Source organism: Rhinatrema bivittatum, chromosome 18, assembly GCF_901001135.1.
Source record: "Rhinatrema bivittatum chromosome 18, aRhiBiv1.1, whole genome shotgun sequence".
Taxonomy (NCBI): Eukaryota; Metazoa; Chordata; class Amphibia; order Gymnophiona; family Rhinatrematidae; genus Rhinatrema; species Rhinatrema bivittatum.
The window spans coordinates 48,671,754-48,688,978 of NC_042632.1; the positions used below are offsets into that span (position 1 = coordinate 48,671,754).

The 17,225-nt window shown below is 43.5% G+C and overlaps 1 protein-coding gene across 2 annotated transcripts in view; it reads left to right on the plus strand.

The window, feature by feature from the left end:
• FSTL4 (follistatin like 4) overlaps positions 1-17,225 on the plus strand; it is a 635,712-nt gene that overhangs the window by 200,575 nt on the left and 417,912 nt on the right. The window lies entirely within an intron of this gene.

A 17,225-nucleotide genomic window follows, 5' to 3' on the forward strand; every position in this document is an offset into this window, starting at 1 on the left:
CTGTATTTTAAGCAAAATGGCCTCTGGGGACCTCACAGAGCATGCTCAAGGCAGTGCGCACTACTCCGCGGTAGTGCGCACTAATCCGCGGTAGTGCGCACTAACTACGGATGAGTTAAAATACTGATTCTACATTCCCATTGGCTGTTTTCCAGGTGGTGCGAACCAGTGGGAGCCCAGAACCGTACATTTAGCTAACGAACTCCTTAAAAATTGATACGTTTTACTTAAAAGTTGCAATTTTTGGTAGTGCGCACTAACATTAGGTAGTGCGCATTAACAGGAACGTAGGGCGCACTAACCCCGTTAGTGCGCACTAACTACGGATGAGTTAAAATACTGATTCTACATTCCCATTGGCTGTTTTCCAGGTGGTGCGAACCAGTGGGAGCCCAGAACCGTACATTTAGCTAACGAACTCCTTAAAAATTGATACGTTTTACTTAAAAGTTGCAATTTTTGGTAGTGCGCACTAACTAATGTTAGTGCGCACTCACGGGAACGTAGGGCGCACTATCCCCGTTAGTGCGCACTAACTCCGTTCGTAAAAAAAAAAAAAAAACCACACGCGAAAAACTAAACTTTTAACCGAATCGGTCGACCGAAGCCCGACCCGATTCCTAAAAACAAAGCACATCTCTACAGAGAAGGGCAACCAAAATGATAAAGGGGATGGAACAGCTCCCCTATGAGGAAAGGCTGAAGAGGTTAGGGCTGTTCAGCTTGGAGAAGAGACAGCTAAGGGGGGATATGATAGAGGTCTTTAAGATCATGAGAGGTCTTGAACGAGTAGATGTGACTCGGTTATTTACACTTTTGAATAATAGAAGGACTAGGGGGCATTCGATGAAGTTAGCAAGTAGCACATTTAAGACTAATCGGAGAAAATTCTTTTTTACTCAATGCACAATAAAGCTCTGGAATTTGTTGCCAGAGGATGTGGTTAGTGCAGTTAGTGTAGCTGGGTTCAAAAAAGGTTTGGATAGGTTCTTGGCGGAGAAGTCCATTAATGGCTATTAATAAATTATACTTAGGGAATAGCCACTGCTATTAATTGCATCAGTAGCATGGGATCTTCTTAGTGTTTGGGTAATTGCCAGGTTCTTGTGGCCTGGCTTTGGCCTCCGTTGGAAACAGGATGCTGGGCTTGATGGACCTTTGGTCTGAACCAGCATGGCAATTTCTTATGTTCTTATGTTTTAGGCAGGGGTGGGCAATTCCGCTCCTCGAGGACTGCAAACCAGTCGGGTTTTCAGGATATCCTTAATGAATATGCATGAGAGAGACCTGCATACACACTGCCTCAGTTGTATGCAAATCTATTTCATGCATATTCATTAGGTGTATCCTGAAAACCCAACTGGTTTGCAGCCCTCGAGGACCGGACTTGCCCATCCCTGTTCTTAGGGATCTTGGGGGATCAAAAGTTATATAATACTAACAAAAATAAACATGAATATGCAAATATGGTAAATGACCATCATATATTAGGCATGTTCTGCTGAATAGATTGCAGCATTGCAGCATTAATGCGTGTACCATGTTATAATCATAGGTTTAAAAAATCATTCCATTTTTTGGTATTTTGTAATATGCAGATAAAAAAAAAAAAGAAAGGGAGCAAAATGGTGTTTTTTCTGTGGGGAAAAATACTGCGACTTAGTGAATGAAGGGGTACATTTTAATCAGTGAGCAAATCTCATAGGTTTGTGCAGGCTGATATTCATTCCCTTGGTCTGGTATGAAACTTATATAATACTTAATCCTATCCATTAGTTTATGATTAAGAACATAACAAAAATATAATCTAGATTCAAGAAAATGTAAAACAAGGCGTTTACAATTGGTATGGCTGATTTTATGAGCTGCCAGAATCAAGAAGCTGTCAGATTTATATAGACAAGAAGGCACATTGTCATTTTAATAAGCAATTAAAATGTGCTTCTCTGATATGCCAATTATGTCTCTTGTCACACTTGTATTTATTTAATATATTAAATGTCCATTTGTTTGGTGCGAGTGTGACTTGAATTTCTAGTCCAATCAGAGCGCATGCAGATGGAGAGTTCCAATTATAAAACACAGCACTACTAAGCCCTTGGCCATGCTGCGGCCATGTTTTCTTAATTGTGGGATGAGGTGAAGCTTTGAATACAAAGCACGGATTCCATTGATGGCAATTCTACTATGAACTTCTGAAAGCGGTGGGATGGTCGACCGGGGGCTTAGTGCAAGAGCAGCCGCACTTGCTCATGCCTGGACACAGTTCAGATAGATGTGGTGGTGGTGGGGTGGGGGGGGGGGATGGGGAACAATTTTCAGACTGTACTTTTGATCCGTGGACTTAGTGCCACGGTTTTCAAAAAGAGGGCATGTGCACACTTTCCCTTTTCAAACTCGCTGGGGGGGGGGGGGGCTTTAGCAACTGATTTTTGGGTTCTGATCCCGCTCAAAACGTGCACCTGGGAATGCCTTCCCTGATAATGGCTGAAAGCGCTTGCATTGTTCCGCAGTGAGCAAACTTAAGGTTGCCAGCTCGCTCCAGACAGGTTTTCAGGAGGAGGCTGATTCGGTCCTCTCTTTTGTTTTCTACACATTGCACACATGAAATTGTAGCCTTGCTTTTCTTAGGAAGAGCTATAGGGAAAGCAGCTCTTACAAGTCCCTGCACGCAGTGGATTTCAAGCAGGACTGGATCAACCCTGCCCTGAATGAATTAAGCCAGCTGACATCCCTACGCACAATTTTGGCCGTATTGAGGGAGAGAGATATTCAGACGGTCAATTTGCATGCGTAAATTGCTCTCTAAGAGGTAGATTTTAAAAGGTGCGCACGCGTGTCCATGGGTGTGCGGTTCCCGGTGTGCGCACATGGATGTGCGGATTTTATGACATGCGGGCGGAAGCGTGCGCATGTCATAAAATCGGGTGGCCACACGCACATGTGCGCCGGATTTTACAATCCGTGCATGTGTGGGCGGCGCACGAAATGGGAGGGGTGAGTTTTTGCAAATTACGAATGGCAGCACAATTGGGCCTTCCCCAGTTCACTCCCAGTCTGCTCCAGTTAAGGAGAGGACTGGGAGGGAACTTCCCTACCCCCCAACCTAAATTCCCTCCCTCTTCCCCTCTCCTCTCCTCTCCTCTCCTCTCCACCCCTAAACCCTTCCTATCAATCCTTTTTTTGTTTGTTTGTTTGTTTTTGAACTTACTTCAGGGCTGGAGCTTAAGTAAGTTGCATGCACGTGAGTCATCGGGACAGCGTACAATGGCGCTGTCCCGGCCCACCCCTTTGAAGAGGCCCGGCACTTATGCGCGTACCGGGGTTGTCACGCGTAGCCAGGCCTGTCTTAAAATGTGTGCAGCGTGAGCAAGTACCAGCCACATGCGTAAACCCCGGGTTTTTTTTTGCGCGCAAGCTTTTTAAAATCCAGGCTTAAATGTTTACCCAACTTCAGCGTCTCGAGCTGCCTTAGCAGCGCTCTGGCAACCCTTCAGAAGACTCATTCTCCCTCAAGCCCCTCCCAATTATGTGTGTGAGCACGCTCCTGCTGGGGGCTCTCTGTCCAAGCCCCTTCTCGTGTGGAGCAGGAAGTGTGCAAACAGTGGCCTGGATTAAACATATGTAGCTCCCGTGTAACACCGGGCAGTTTTTGGTCTCTACCTTATTACAAGAGGAGGTTGAAAACTGGGCCAGGGGAGGGATTGAACAACGAGGTGAAATTAGATAGGAATGATGCAGTACACGTCATCGAAGTAGATGTCTGAGCAGTCGTCCACCTCTATCGGCAAATGTAGGTTTGCATAGTTTGCCGGTGTTGAATTGCATGATGGTTGCTGTAGGGGGGATATGGGATAATATCGTTGAGCCTGATAATTTATGTCTGGAGTTCTGTGGTAGCAACTGCATGGAGCGGCATTTGCTACCCTTAAGAGAACATGGGGAGTGGCAGATACTACCATAAGAAGATTGGTGGGCAGACTGGATGGACCATTTGGCCCTTTTCTGCTGTCATTACTATGTTACTATAATGCAACTTTTCCTGGGTAGCGTTTTCCATTTATTTATTTTACAAAATATGTAGATTGCCTAGACTAAGTTCAAAGTGATTAATATTAATCCAAACATAAAATTGCGTAAAATAAAACTAAAAACATAGACTTCAACACTATGGACACATACAATCAGAAAGAAGCATGGAACTACAGCTATGGGAAATAAACACGTCAAACCCGACCTCCCCTATAGGTTCAGTATCTCCTGCGTCAACAGTAGCTGCAGTTTAATGAACTTTGTCATAGAATGCCATGTTAGATTTAAGTTACTAGGGGGTCAGTTTTCAGAGGGAGTTAGCCAGCTAAGAAAGGACTCAGCTAGCTAGCTCATAGCCTTTGAAAATTGAACAGGCTGGAGCACCTCGATGTAGCTGTCTAGTACTACTAGGTTGCTATATTTAGCCGGCTGAAAATTGAGAGGCCCCAGAAGTATAGCAAAGTGCGGCTAGCTAATTCATGGCACGTGAATAGCTGGCCATGTCTGTATTCCCATAGTCCTAGCTACCTGGCAGCAAGAACAGCGAATAACCCTTTTCCCCAAAGCCATAATCTTCCTCCCTCCCTCTTCACTCAGATCCATAAAGAAATAACGCCCCTCCCCCCCCCCCCCCCCAAAAAAAGTACCAATCTTTTTCTGTCTCCCATTTTCCCCCTGGATTCCTACAGGCAGGGTGAGGTATGCTCATTGCTTACTTCCTCTCTGCTCCAGCGCTGAGGTTGGAATGCTGCCAGTGAGCGAGGAAGTGAATCATCTCAAACTTCTCTCTGAAGGGAAGAAGCAGAGGAACCATCTAGCCAATTTTGTGATTACAAACTCCCTGGCCTAGAGACCTTTTAGTGTCGGAGTTTGAGTGCAGAGCAATTAACTCATTGGCCGTAGGTCCCTCAGTGACCGATGGAGGCTGGATTTGACCTGAAGCCTCCGGGTTCAACTTCACGTCTAACCAACCAGTAGGGGCCGCATTATCGCCCAACGTTTTAAATCCTTAAACAAGCGGCTGCCAGACACAGAGTGATATATTTTCTCAGCTGCTACCAGGGGAATGACAGGATTGCAAGGAGCTAGGAAAAACAGAAAGCAGCAATGGATCTTCTGCTTAAGAAAATGCATGCTTAGATGTGATTCGATGGGATTGCTCTCCCAGTACTCTCTACAAGTGAACACATGTCACCATTCGGACACAGTACTGGGGTATGAAAGCTGTGCAGTTGTGCTTTTCACATATTTTATTGAATAGCAGGAGCTATACTGAAAACGAGAGCCCTGCTTGAAAACTGTCAATAGGGAGGGCAATTTTCAAAGTGATTCCTTGGGTGAAGAAAAAAAAGCATTAACCCTCATTCATCAGTGGTCTGAGTGCTGTTCACCCTCAATGCGGCAACAAATCCACCACACGCTTACTTTTAGCCATAATCCGCATCAATGAAAAAATGTAGTAAGATCCCCCTGATGCAGATTATGACATCAAAATGCAGTCCCATGTCAGGGTTTCAGTGATGGCATATGGGGTTATTTGAATGAATTCATCGATTATGAGGCAAGTACTTATTTTGTGTGCAAAAATTGAAAAATCTTAAAAAATAGATTGAGCTGACATATGATTATGAATAAGGCTAAGAAAGTGCATGCATGCTGGTGGAGCCTATTATGAGGGCTAAACATAATTTTTCTGGAAATAATTTTGTGGGAGATAATTTGGTGGTTAAAAAAAAATCATCATAAAACTATAATCAGAGGATTCCTTCATATATATCCCTCTGTTCTTGACATCTTGTAAAATTAGAGGTATATCTCATGGTACAATGTGCAAGGAAGAGGAAGAACACCTTTCTTAGCTGTATGTACTATTGGGAACTATTTTTCAGGTGCATTTGCTTCCTGTATCATAGAGTACACTTGTGTTTCTATGATAACAAGATGATATTTCATAATATCAGCTTATCTGTTTCTCAATTTCATTGTTTCCTGTTTTGGTGTCATTCCTAGATCTCCTTTAGAGTAATTTATTTTATATATTCATATGCATTTTTTAAATGAAAAGTGTGCATCTTGTTATGATCCTACTCACTGCATTTCTTAGAAGAGCAGAGGGAGAGAGGAAAGATATGGCAGAGGCACTACAATACCTCAAAGGTAGAAATAAGATATTTAGAAGCAAGCATTTTCCAAAGGAAAGAAAATTGTTGAACTATCAAGAAAACAGGTGGTAAGGCTCTAGGGATGTGCTTTTGTTTGAAACAAAACAGAGAATATCAACAAAATTTCCTATTTCGCTTCATTTTTTTTTTTCAAACAAAAGGAAAAAAAAAGAGCAGGGTAGCCTGTGCCATTTTGAAATACAGCACTGGAAGGGCAGGAGCAACTGGGGATCAGTTCTGCCTCATGAAAACCCCCGGATGAGGTAAGATGGGTGGAAAGCATGGGGGGATCCTGGGGGGGGGGGAGGGGGGGCAGGCTTTCTTTTTTTTAATATTTTGGTAGAGGTTTCTTTGAGTGCATCACTGTAAAATAATGCGCACTTAAAACAAAACAAAATTAACTAGAACGAAACATTTTATAAAAAAAAATAAAAAGAAATGCTCCTTCCCCAGAATGAAACAAAATTTCCCCCCATGCACACCCCTGGTAAACGCAGAGGAATAACGTAAGGAAATGGTAGAGGCCGATGGCGAGGACGGGGGCCAAACCAGTACGAGGGCAAAGCCTGTAATCTAGTATTCTCTATGATATTACAACAAGAATGTGCAGACCTGATAGGCCTGGTGGCTCTTATCCGATGTTACTTTCTCTGTTTCTATATTTTTAATAAATACATCCTTCTGAGCCCCCTTTACAGATGTTTATGCTGTGTTGTTGAATGACGTACATGTGTGTGTGATGCTCGCATGATGAGGATCTTACTGCGGTGATTTATTTAACTCTTTCACTGCTGGGCGTGGTGAAGTAGGAGGAAATTTCAAAAATTTGGAATATTAATGACTCCTCCAGGTTAAAAGAAAAAAAAAAATCAGAACAAACCAGGAAATTATAATGACTTGTTTTAGCTCACAAATGAATTATGCAAACAATGTTTTTGCTAGTATTGCTAATTAAAATAGAGAAAGCTGTGCCACTGCTGTTTGCGCTGTACAAGGCATGCTGGCCTTATTTTGTAATGATTCGACGTTCCACTCTTTGGAACAAAATATATATCCTGCAAAATAATAGGTATGATTAATTCTTTCCAAACTCAGATTTTTTTTTTTTATTTAGCATAAACCCATGGAGATAGCATTCATGATAAATGGAAGCTTTCTTCTTTCTAAATTAAAGCAGTCCCCCACAAGTTCGGTCTAAAAAAAGAAGGAAAGAAAGTTTAAACAAGGAAACAATACTCCAAATTATTATTATTTATTTGATGATTGGTTGGCATTTAATTTATAAATTATCATAGTGGTTAATAAGAAAAAGGATAAATAATGCAGTTCTATAAAGTAGCATAATATTAAAAACAAACAATACAATTTCTAAAAGAAATAAATGCAATAAGAAAAATAAAATTAAAATCAAATCAAAAATAATTTTAGTGCAGTCTAGAAGTGGCATTGTCCTGGACAAACCTGGAATTTTGTGACTTGTGATACCTTTAAGAGGGTAATTGTCAACAGTGTTCATAGGTTGGTGCATATGCGCATAAGTGAGTGTAAATAAAGTTATATATGTATTTTATAACTGTGCGGCACCAGCTGAATAGCTTATAAAATATATATTTTACACTCCCAAACTTACACATGCATGTTCAAAAGTACGCACATACTTTTCATACACAGAAAAGTGATTCATGTACTTTCTGATTGTGGCATTTATGTTTCTGGCAATGTGCGAATATGGGAAAAATGGCTTTGTGGGTCAGCAAGCCCAATTTCATTGATGGGGAGTTGTTCCCCATCCATGGAGCCAAACGTGACCTGTGGAGGATGTCCAAGCCTGGCTAGCCTGCCAGAGACAATTTAAGGAATGTCCTACTTCCAGGAAGTAAACTCAGGTCTTTAAAATAATGAGAGGTCTTGAACGAGTAGTTGTGAATTGGTTATTTACACTTTCGGATAATAGAAGGACTAGGGAGCATTCCATGAAGTTAGCAAGTAGCACATTTAAGACTAATCGGAGAAAATTCTTTTTCACTCAATGCACAATTAAGCTCTGGAATTTGTTGCCAGAGGATGTGGTTAGTGCAGTTAGGTTTAAAAAAGGTTTGGCTAAGTTCTTGGAGGAGAAGTCCATTAACTGCTATTAATCATCTTAACTTAGGGAATGGCCTCTTCTATTACTGGCATCAGTAGCATGGGATCTTCTTAGTGTTTGGGTACTTGCCAGGTTCTTGTGGCCTGGTTTGGCCTCTGTTGGAAACAGGATGCTGGGCTTGATGGACCCTTGGTCTGACCCAGCATGGCAGGCTCTTATGAGCTGAGCTACTCTGTGTAAGCATGGGGAAGGTGGGTGTTGGTGGCAACTAAACCCAACAAGATGCAGTACACAGAAGGTAGAAATAAAGGCACTCAAGATTAAGGATTTTATTGTGTGTTTTATTCTGATTAATGCAGATATTTTATACAGCTTTCTTATTATATGTTGCCTTGGTATTGTCAACTAATACATTTTTAATAAACATAAACAATCTGGCAGCTGGGAAATATCCTTAACAGTGGAAACAGTAGAGAGAATGAGATGTGATTTAAGGAAGCTTGAACAGTGGTCAAAGATATGGCAGCTGTGATTCAATGCCAACAAGTGCAGAGTCATGCATTTGCGGTGTGGTAATCCAAAAGAGCTGTATGTGATGGGGGAGTGAAAGATTAATGTGCACCGACGGGGAGAAGCACCTTGGAGTGATAGTGTCTAGCGATCTGAAGACGGCAAAGCAATATGACAAGGCGATAGCTAAAGCCAGAAGAATGCTGGGCTGCATAGAGAGAGGAATAACCAGTAAGAAAAACGATGTGATAGTCCCCTTGTACAGGTCCTTGGTGAGGCCTCGCCTGGATTATTGTATTCAGTTCTGGAGACTGCATCTCAAAAGGAACAGAGACAGGATGGAGGCAGTCCAGAGAAGGGCAGCAAAAATGGTGGGTGGTCTCCATCAAATGACTTACGAGGAGAGGTTGAAGGACCTAAATATGTATACCCTGGAGGAGAGGAGGTGCAGGGGAGATATGATACAGACCATCAGATACCTGAAAGGTTTTTATGATGCACAATTGACAAACCTTCTCTGTTTGAAAGAAATCAGTAAAACTAGGGGTCATGTAATGAAACCCCAGGGAGGTTGACTCAGAACCAACGTCAGGAAATATTTCTTCATGAAGAGGGTGGTGAATGCCTGGAATGCCCTTTTGGAGGAAGTGGTGAAGACAAAAATGGTGAAGGATTTCAAACACTGTGGATCTCTAAAGGCTAGATTATGGAAATGAGGAAATGAGTGCATTGGGGCTAACTTGCTGGTGTGGCAGTTACTACCCTTAACCAATAAGCCTTCATTCTGTTGATGCAACTCCATTATTGCTCTCTGCTTTTATGGCAGGGGGGAAAGGGGAATTAGATTGAGACAGCAACCAACAAGGACATTAAATTGCACAGTCTGGGAAAACAAATAAGCATAGGGGTAACTTGCTGGTGTGACGGTTACTACCCTTAACCAACAAGCCTGATACTTTGGATGCAACTCCAACATTGCTCTCTGCTTCAATGGCAAGAGGTAACAGGGAATTGGACTCAGACGGCAACCAACAAGAGCCCTGACTTTGACGGTTTCGGAAACTAAGGGGGTGACTTGTATGGCACAGCAGCTGCTACCATAAGCTTACTGGGCAGACTGGATGAACTTTTGATCCTTTTCTGCCATCATTTCTATGTTTCTATGGGCAGACTGCAGGGGCAAGATGGTCATCTTTTGCTAACATCAACTCTGTCAATATGTAACTATGAAATCAAAAGGGTGGTGGATGCATGGAATGGCTTCCCCAAGAGAGGGGTTTCACACAGATATCTGAGTTCCACGAAGTATGGGAGACGCGCACAGGATCTGTGGATGCTAAACAGGCAAGGAAAGTCCAGCTGCTGGTGTCAAAGTTTATTTCCCTGAAAGGGAAGTGAGGCACTCTGGATGGGAGTTATGGTCCATATCTGCTTTCATTCCATATCTTCCTACCTTTCTATGTTTATAGATTGAAAACCTGAAGAGTAAGGCCCAGGAAAAGCGATGCCTTGAGGGAGGACTGGCTGGAGCAGCAAAGCTGCATGCAAATGGATAAGTACAAGCAGGTAACTATTCAAATAAAATCAACCGCAAATACTCACAACCATCCTCCCGCCAGTCTTCAGTCTCCAGCACTAACTGACACGCCAAGTGACAGGTCCCAAAAGACAAGTAAGGTTTAACTTCTGTGGATTTAACAGTAGATGTAAAACCGTGAGCGCATGCTTGATGATGTATGCACATACTCTACTTATAGAAGAGGTAAATGCGTGTGTCAATACTTCAGACCCCTACCACAGAACGCGTTCAAACCGCCCTGCTTCTACACGCATTTATTCATTTATTTGCTTCAAAGGAGGGGGATGGAGGGAAAGAGGAATTTTGGATTCAGGGACAACCAACACCAGGGCCGGTGCAAGGGGATTAGGTGCCCTAAGCACCTTCTGCCTTGCATCATCACCCTCCTCCCCCTGCCGGTTGCACTGACACCCCTCCCGGTCCTGCCCTCCCCCCCCCAGTCATGCCGACACGCAGCCCCAGCTTCTAACTCTCGCGAGCGTCGTCGTCGAAGAGGAGATCCGAATCCCCGCTCCTCTTTGCCGCTGCCGCTCGCACCCCCTCGTGGTCGGCGCCTAGGTCCGGGCCTAGCTCGCCTGGTGCTTCCGCCGGCCCTGACCAACACGAGCCAGGACCTTTTTACAGTCTGGGGTACTGATGCGCAGACATTTAAGGAAAAAAAAAATGCAGGACTCCTTCTATGGTCAAGTTCATAAGCAAAGCAGGTCAAGCAGCACTGACTGATGCATGGGGGTAACCTGCACGGCGCGGCAGATACTGCCATGGGAAGCTTGCTGGGCAGACTGGATGGACTATAGGTTCTTTTCTGCCAACATTTCTATGTTCCTATTTATATTCCAGCTTTCAGGCACTTTAAAGTGGATTACCTTCAGGTATTCTATTTTCCTGTCCCCAGAGAGTAACCTTGGTAATTCAGACCCTAAGTTTGCAGGTGTGAAAACATGGCATCACAAGAACCCACGTATTCCTGCCCATATGAAAATTCACCTACCTCACATGAAGGTTTCTTACGTGCATATGTGCCAATTTTACATGCACAAAGCCCATGCAAGACTTTAAAAATTAAAGATGTTGCAGCATATGAACTTTGAAGACCACTACCATTCTCTTTCTTTAAAAGGTATCATAACCTAATAAGATCTGTGAAATTTTAGTGCATGTCTTCAAATTCTCACCAGTATATTTTTTAAAAAGCTTCAGTTTTCACCCACTCTCCTCCTTTTTTTTTTTTTTCTCCTCTTCTTTATCATAAAATAGTAGGTGGGCAAACATTTGATTCAAGGGGGTTTTGGTGACATAAATTAGGAGAGTGATGTTGGTACTTTAATGTCACTAAAATTTCAACATAGTTTCTGGAGTTTTCTTGAGGTGAGGGATGTGCATTAGTGTGACATATTGAGGCAGAGTTTGGTTTATTTCTCTCCTGAGCAGTCAGAAAAAAAAGGTAGTCTGATATGCTATTTTATTCAGAGTTTGGTAATAAATTGTGCAGGATCTAATCTATGGCATAGCCTCAGAGTGTACAGAGACATTTTCTTTTTTTCATATTTGTTGGGTTGACCAGCTACTGAGATTTAGCACTGTGTTCTTTTCCCGAGTAGAATTTTATGTTGGTCTCTTCCTTAAGTATTATGGCCTGACAGGTAGTGTAAATAGTGCAGTTTGTCTATATTCTTAGTCATGCTCCAAAAATCATCCCACAAAGTTGAGTGAAAGCCATAGAATTGTTATCATTAGTGACAGGAAGGGGGCAATAGTGACTGTAAGAGATATTGGCTGGTGTGGTGGCAATAGATAAAATATTTATTTAAAAGTTCTTATATATTGCCTATGAGGACAGCTATGCTAGGTGGTTTACAATAAAACATGCATAGTGATAAACTCAAATATACAGACACACAGCAACCCAAGAGGGTCATTTATCGAATTGCGTTAGGGTCCTAATGCCTGCAATAACGCCATAACACATACGTAGGTATACAAAGATGAGATTTGTACATTGTACACTCAACCTAGCTTAACATCAAGCTAGGGTGAGAGTACATTGTGAAAATCTCAGCTTTGTGTACCTGTCATCACTCCGAATCACACACAATCTTCATTGATGTCTACTGTACTGTTTGTATCTCTGTGCATGTAAAACCAAAACCTCACCTCAAGTTATTAGTTGCCCCTCTTACGGTGGTATAAATAGTTTACTTATATATATATCTCTCACTACCGTGGGTGCCATGTTTAATGCGCATTGCGGTAAAATACCTATGTGAAGCGCTAAAATAGCGTGCGTTGTGGTATCTAAAAAATGTCCTTAACCACGCCCCTTTTTATCGCAGGTGGTATTCCTGTAAAATGTATAGCAAAATGATAAATCTAGGTCTAAAAACAACTCATTAAATAATCATTAAAAATAATAAAACTTACAGCAAACAAACTATTCAAACATAAAATACATCAAAACAATATAATATGGTAAATAAGTGAATTAAATATTAATTGAAGAAAAAACAAGTATGGACACCAAAGGCTGGACGTTAATACTTCAACATTTAGCACAACATTTGCTAATGTATCCTTATTAAACAATAGCCACATTGTTATTATATGATATTGGCTACAGAAATAACGCATTCCATTTTTTTCTGTGTAGAACTGGAGCATGTCAGAAAAGGGATTTAACCCAGTAACAGGAGTAGATATGAGAAATATATCATGAAGCAGACACACAAGGACATCCCAAGCACCTCATTTTCATGCAGGGGCTCGGCATAATTCGTGTATAGGTCACTTTTTTTTTTTCCAAGTTAGGAACAAATGCAACAGTATATGTACATGAATCGTAACAAAATCATTGGTTATTGATAAGGCAAATGAATCTCACAATAGTAATATTAATTGTAGTAAAATAGAAACTTGAATTCTGTAGATTAATCATCAATGTGCACACAAGTATCAAAGTCAGCCAGATAGCCCCTTGCAAGCTGTATATATGTGTATGCTTATATTGTCGGCTAGCCATTACTTGGAAAATCTAGTCTTCATATCAAATATTTTATTGCCAGTCTTACATTACAATTCTCTTCTCCCCTAGATATACTCCATACATTTTTTTATGTGGATCAATCATGACTCTAAACAAAATGCACTCTAGACATATCCAGTTGCATACTGTGTTTTATTAATAGGCATTTTATTTCCAACAGCAAACATGCCAATCAAATGGTTATTTTTTCCCATATTCATTCTGTCTTTCTAGACAGTATAACTGGTTCCTTTGTTATGCAAATGTTGCATAATAAATAAGTAATCACAATAACTTTATGCACAAATATGGAGAATTCCTAGACATGGTCTGTTGGACATGAACAATGAACGCAGGCAGATGTAACGTACCCTGGATGTATTCTGTTGATGAAATCGGGCCAGTCTGCTGTGCCACTTCTTAATTACTGTTCATTAAGGAGTCAATTCCCCCCACTGCCCCCTGTTGTTTTGGCATCCAAGAGGCAAATAGTTGCAGAGCTTCAGATTTCCCCCCCCCCCCCCCCCCAAGTATCCTACTGCCGTAAAAGGGGATATTCAGGTTTTATTCCGTGTTTTTTTCGAAATCCCTTAAAGTGATTTGCAAGAGCCAAAATTAAGATATTTGGAGTGTGCAGAAGGCAGATCCTGCCTATACCTTTCTTTTTTAGTTATATTCTGCTTTTTGGCATTTCAAAGTGGATTACATTCCCTGTCCCCAGAGGGCTTACTAACTGCCTGAATTCACTAACACCCAAATTTTCAAAACTCCATACGGGTAAAAATCGGTAGATACGTGCGTGGCCAGGCCAAGTGCATTTTTAAAATTGCCCAGCCAAACGCGTATCTCCTGATATGTGCAGAAGTGCCGAGGTTTACAAAAGGGGGAGGTCGGGGGCCAGCCCGGACAGCATCATTTTGTGCTGTCCCGGTGCCTCTCGTGCCAGAGCTGGCTGGCATGTACAACTTCTACTCGGAGGAGGAAGTAAGTTAAAAAAGCAAAAAAAAAAAAAAAAAAAACCCCGATAGCGTGCATGTTATAAAATTGGCACCTCCATGTGCACACGTAATATTTTTGGTAAGTCCCTCCGTGTGCCACGACTCTGGCCAACGGTCCGCACACCATTTCCCTTGCCAGTACACGCCAAATCCCGTTGCCCCCGCCGCATCAGAGTATAATTCCATCTCCACGCTAGCTGCCTCTTTCTCCTGCATCAGTTGCACTCCATTAAACGACTCCAAAATACCTTCCCATACACCTAGTTCATCCCTGACGCCCTTGGTAACCCGAATAAAATGATGCCCTGCTTTTACCCCCACTGTCCTAGCTGATAGCCTTCGGATAAACACTTTGCCCATGGGAATAACCCGGCACGCAAAATTAAGCGAACCGATCAAGGATTGCATCTGCTTGAGTGTCACCTTGACCGACCCACAGACCATCTTCACGACTCCTTCGACTGTACCACCTTTTCCCATGGCAACCTTGACTCCATAGCTTCCGAATCCAATTCAATACCTAGAAAAGTGATTCTGGATGTCGGACCTTCCGTCTTATCCTGCGCTATAGGCACTCCTAATGACCGAGCCACTTCCAAGAATCCATTTAACTGATGTAAGCACAGATTCGACCCACTAGGACCCATGAACAAAAAATCATCTAAATAATGCAACATCTCTCGTCGCCCAGTATGCTGCATAGTTGCCCATTGAATGAATGAACTAAACACTTCAAAGAACGCACAAGATACTGCGCAACCCATCGGGAAACATCTATCGACAAAATAACCCCCTTCAAAATGAAAACCTAATAACGAGAAGCTCTCTGGATGAATCAGTATTAAACGAAAGGCAGATTCAATGTCCGCTTTAGCTAACAATGCCCCCCTCCCTGCTGCGCGAACTAATGCTATGGCTTCATCAAATGAAGTGTACCGCACCGTGCAATCACTGCGTGGAATAAAATCATTCACAGACGCCCCCTCCGGATAGGACAAGTTTAAAATCAATGGGAACTTCCCCGGCGCCACCTTTGATATGACCGCCAACGGGGACAAGTGCATCCTAGCGAACAGCTTTTCAGCAAACGGTCCAACTACCCTACCCAACTCTATCTCAGTCTGTAACTTCAGCCTGGCTAAGTCCACCATGCGATAAGCCGACCTCGAATTCCTCCCCCTCCCCCCTTCCCCAGGACCCACATAGGGAATCCTAAACCCTGAACTCAACAAATGCTCTGCAGCTAACACCGGATAACTCCTCAGTCTCTCCAATAACTCCCTAAGGACAACCAGAGAGTCTGCTTTATGCCTCCAATACCTCACAATTTACCACCCTGAGGAAGGGTGATACTTTTACCTTGCCCGCATTTAGTCGCTGGGTGTGCTCCTCCGCAGTTCGCACACACATGCCTAAATTTACATTGCGGGAACAAGCAGGTGAGTTTGTTAAATCTCCAACAGATATCATCCCCTCTCCCTGGCTCCTTATTTCCCGCTTCGCCTGCCCGCCCACTTCTCGCAACACAAAAGGAACTACCCTGCGTACTTCCCCCTAGGCCCGCGTAACTGCTACTCGCACCCCCACCCGCTGCTCCCCCTTTACCTGCACTAGCCCCTTTTACCGTCATCTGTGTCAACCACAGATGAATATCCTGGGTCCCCCATGACATAAATTTATTGGCTGCCATTTTATCCCAAAATTTTTCGTCGTAGTTGAGCCATGCCCAACCTTCGTAGTCTCTAAATGCACCCAAAATGATGACCGCATAGGACAACAATGCCCCGTATTGTGAAGAGTCAAAATGGCTAAGCACACTAGCCAACCTCAGGAAGCCCCGGACCCAGTTAACTATATTTTTTGAAATTTTTATACCCCCTGCCCCCTTTCCCCCCTTCTTCTTTGACTTTTTCTTGTGCTTCCGCTCCCCCCGTCTGCCCTCTAATAAACGGAAAATGTTTACAAACTTTCTTTTCCATATCCTTTTCACTAAACGCTTCGGCAGCAACTCCCACAACTCCGATAACTAAGCCAACGCCGGGTGACCCATATCATGCTTAGGGCCTCCACTAATGCGGTGTGCGCTCCCCTCCCCGCTCCACTGGAGCTAGAAGACATAGAGGATGTACTAGACGAACTGCTATCCCTGCCCCTCTTTTTCTTCCTACCGCTACCACCACTGGCCTGACAATCTCCCTGTAACACCGTACCTGCACCATCGTCCGCTGCCGCACATTCAGAAACCTCCGCCACATCGCTCCTCCTGAAGTTCCCTGGACTGTCTCTCTCCTGCTCCTTCCTGGCCCACGAGTCCTCGAATCTCTCCTGAAAGCTCCTGTCCCTCTATGCCTCTTGACTCGACGTCCCTGGAACCGCGTCTGCAGTCGCTGAAAAGCAACCCCGTCCACTTCTCCCGCCCATCCTCACCTCTGCACCTGCATTCCATTCCCGCCCCACTTTATCCCCCTGTGAAGCTGGATGGACACCCCTGCCCACCCCTACCAACCCATACCCTTCCCCGCAATCCCCTACGCCAGTCACCGGCCCCTCTGCCCCACCAAGTAAGTGGGGCCAACCTCCTATGCCCCGATCACTCCCTAGGCCCCTCCCCTCTTACCCCCCTAGAGGAATCTTGAAACCTGGCCTGCAAGCACTTGAGAATCATCCCAGCCAACAATTCAGCATCGATGCCCCCTGCCCTGCTGACCCTGTCAACACCAATCTGCCTAGCCCCATCTGTCCTATCCCCTGCCCGAGGGGAACCTCTTCCCCCTCCCACTCAACTTGCGCCTCCCCTTCTGCTTGCCCCCCCCCCGTCCCCCGATGTCTTGCCTATGGC